The following is a 4,221-nucleotide window of genomic DNA, read 5'->3' on the forward strand; positions in this document are numbered from 1 at the left end:
TCCCTATCCGGGGATGACACCATTGATCCCACTATACCTTGTTGGAGCTGAATTGCCATTTAAACGTTTGTTGTGATTGATAATCATGTGTATCTCTCAAATACTTCCTTATTTTCCTCTGCTTAATTTCCATGTCTTTTTGTTCAAGTACTTTATTTAATTATCTGGTTAGTGTAGCAAAAGACGCTGATTCTTTAAAAGATTCCAAAGCTCCTTTGCATTCATCTATTTGCTGGTTAATTAGTGCTAATTTTCTTGTTTCCTTATAGTTATAAAAATCCATTTGTTCCGCTCCCTTGTCATTAAAAAATGTATACCATTCTTCTATAGATTCCTGGTCTAGCAATCCATCATTGATGGGAATATTCCATCTAATGCCCCGTACACACGGTCGGATTTTCCGATGGAAAATGTCCGATCGGAGCGTGTTGTCGGAAATTCCGACCGTGTGTGGGCTCCATCGGAAATTTTCCATCGGATTTTCCGACACACAAAGTTGGAGAGCAGGAGATAAAATTTTCCGACAACAAAATCCGATCGCGTCAATTCCGACCGTGTGTGGCCTGTTCCGACGCACAAAGTGCCACGCATGCTCAGAAGAAATTCCGGCACAGAACAGCTCGTTCTGGTAAACTTAGCGTTCGCAATGGATACAGCACTTTCGGCACGCTGCAATGTCAAAAATGGTTTAATACAGCGAACTCTCTTCTTCTTTATAATGTGACAAGAATGAAGTAGTTTTGCTGCTCATATTCACACACACTTCTCACAAACTTTTTTTTTTGTTTTTTTATTGGGATTCCCTGAATATATTGTTAGTTGTCACATCTGACAGAATGTTTTTTTTTTTTTTTGGGGATTTTAAGCCTTTTTTGTTTTAGATTTAATGTTTGTATTTCTTCCAAGGCTGATCTTTGTTCAATGTTATTTTTATTTTTACTGCTGAATATTTTTGTGTGTGTTTTGTGTGTCAAGTTACCCCAACACCATTGATATCTTTTATTATTTAATCTCAAGGAGATTGTTTGTTGTTGGTGTCCCTTGTTCATTTCACATTGTATTTTTGATATGTACCTGAATCCTCACAAACAAACTGTCATTTTGGAAGTAAAACACATAGGAGGGTATAATTCAAAACAAAAATCCTTTATTAAGGGCTGAGAACCAAACAAAGAGGAAGGCAACACTGGATCAACAGGAGAAATTAGCGAAGCCTGAGACCCCCACGACAGACATCAATTCTTGAACATCAAAATTGGTGGCCTGAGGAGTCCATATGTAAGGGAGGGCAGTCTGGTCCAGAATTCGCAGAGATCCGGATAGCAGCAGATGACATCAGTGTCCCCAGGCTGTGGTACCACAAGAGGCTGCATCTTTTGGCCAACCAGACTGGATCCAGGGTCCTCACTTTCTGGTCTTCCTTCCACGCTTTCTTCCCGGCTGTGGCTGTGCTGTTGGAGATGTGGCAGGAGGAGGAGTAGGACCATGAGGAGGAGGAGGACTGGGAGGACCTGGAGGAGAAGGAGGAGGAGGAGGAGGACCTGCAGGAGGAGGATCATCGCAAAGGTGTGTCTGAGCTGTAATTTGGCCCCTCATACCTTTCTTAAGAGCCTCCAATATGAGCAACTCACACATGAGTTGTTGTCCCTCCTCCATCCTCTGCATTTTATAGGCAATGGTGGCAGCAATGTCCTCCTCCATGGTGTGTAGTGCTCCCAGGACCTCTGTAGCCCTCCAAAAGAGTCCTCTGGCAGCCTCCTCTAGGGCACTCCTCCTCCTGCCACTTTCTCTTTCCAGGGGGAGTGGAGGGACCTGCAGATCAGCCAGCTGGCTCGGCCCGGCCACCTCCTGGCTGAGACTTCCCTGTGTATGAAAAAGGGACATGGTTTTAGTTTTTGCTTCATCAATCACAATCCTAAATTAGTACTCCCAACTAACATCTAGTTAACATCATTGATTGGACAAGCAGAAATATTTAGAGGAATGCTATACCTGGCTCAATCTGGGCTCCTCCACATGTTGCCTGGAAGGCCCTGGTTGGGCGTCAGAAGCCTCAGCCGGGGGGGAAGGAAGCGTGGAAAGAAGACTGGAGAGGGATGGCCTGGGTTCAGTCTGGCCTGCCAGAAAATGCAGCCTGTCATAGTACCACATCCTGGGGACATAGATGTCATCTGCTGCTCCTGATCTCTGTGAATCCAGGACTTTCTTGCGCTCCCTTACATATGTGCTCCTCAGGCCACCAATTAAGATCTTCAAATAGGTGATGTCTGCCGTGGGGATCACCTGCTTCACAATTTCACACAATTGCTCCAGTGCTGCCTTCCTCTTTGCTTGGTTCTTGTAATGTGGGTGGTTAATCTCCCACAGACATGGCAGCTCCCTGAACATATCAATGAATAGTGACATGAAGTCATTGTCTTTCACTAGCATATCCATGTTCACTGCAAGACACAACACAAGACAAAGCCTAATGTCAGGCGAAAATCTCCTAATCTTGTTACAATATAGGCCTCAATCTAGAAGCAGTATAGGCCAAAGTTTGTCTCTTACCTTCGTTCTTACGATCGGCGCGTCCAATGCTCCTTCCTCCGCTCACAGATCATACGTAATACGCACGTGTGTTACGCTTTATATACACTGCGCATGCGTGTAACTCCGCCCGCCCCTGACGTTCTTTTTATTCTATTCCCCGCCCCTTTTCGTTCTGCGCAGTGGGGGAAGAGCACATGGCGGAGTCACAGCAGGTGCGTGATAATTACAGGAAAGAGGAGGAGGAGGAGGAAAGCCCGGATCCGGACACGTCCCGATCCAGAAGGAGACGATTTAAGGCCACAAATATGTCCTTTGGGGAGATGTTGGAGATGGTGGACATCCTGAAGAAGGCCGACTATGACGGAAAGTATGGGCCTTACCCCAACCCCAATATCAGAAAGGCCAAGATCATGGCAAAAGTGGTCAAAAGTCTTCACAGGAATTTCGGGGTACGACGATCGAAAGATCAGCTCAGGAAGCGGTGGTCGGACCTGAAATTAAGAGAGCCAGAGCAGTACCGAAAGATCCGGAGAGTGCTGCAAAAAGGTAAGTAGTTGTGCTGTGTTCCTATTCTTTTTGTCTTTATTACGTTCATGCTGCTCCATATGCTTTTCTTAATTGTACAGTTTGAAAGGGCAACTTTAATGTTCATGGGCCCAATATTCGTTCGTATCAAACATTTTTCTTTCGGCCTCTAAAACATCATTGTTTAGGCCATATGCATTTTCCCACATTTTTTAGGGCCTACTTGGATGCCAAATATTTGTTTGTGTAGATGGGTTTGTTACTAGAATGAAATGCAAACTAGATTCTATGTAAGGAGAGGACACTGAGCAGCTGTTTTCACATCTGGACACTGGAGCACTAGTGTGGGACACCAGAACACCATTTTTATTAGGGGGGCCACACAGGTGCTCCAGTGTATACTATAGGGGGGTCTCCATCTGTGAAGCTTGTGCTAAACAGGTAAAGTATTGCAGCTTGACAAAGGGCAATAAAAAAAGACATCTTGGAACTCTGCTAAAATAGACAATTGTACCTCACTTCCAAGCAATGTTTCCTATTTATAGTCCTGCCATGAAATATCTGTGTGCTAATTATACCATTTTTGTTTTACATAGGAGATAAAAGACTCGGAGGACACCCCTCATCCGAGGAGACCACAGACCCCCCACCTATGGAAGAAGGTGAAATACCCCCAACCCAAGAAGAGCAGGAGGAAGAAGAAGATGTGGTTGAAATTGGCACCACAACAGGTGAGTGTCTGCGACCACAGGCTCAGGTAAGAGATGGATGGTGGCAGATTTTTGATACCTGTTTTTGTTTGGTTTCTCTCTTTTTAGGTGATTGTGATGTTAGGGATCGAGATCCTTTCACATCTGAAAGTGCCCAGATCCTGATCGGGGAGATCATGGGGTGTAATGTAGAATTGGAAAACATCCAGAAAAAAATAAATGATGTGATTCAAAAAAATAATAACATCATTGATGTTTTGGGGCGAATTTAAAACCCCACAAAATCACTTTTTTTATTGTGGTCCAATGTTTTAAATATTTTTGCAATGTTTTGAAAAGCCGAATTTGGAGGATGCACACAGTGTGCCAACATGTGCTATCTGCCATCACGGGAGATCAATGGACGCGTTTTGGGGGTGCAACCCCTTCCTCAATTATAAAGTAGCTGAGAGGA

This window comes from Aquarana catesbeiana, linkage group LG01 (genome assembly GCF_042186555.1).
Source record: "Aquarana catesbeiana isolate 2022-GZ linkage group LG01, ASM4218655v1, whole genome shotgun sequence".
Taxonomy (NCBI): domain Eukaryota; kingdom Metazoa; phylum Chordata; class Amphibia; order Anura; family Ranidae; genus Aquarana; species Aquarana catesbeiana.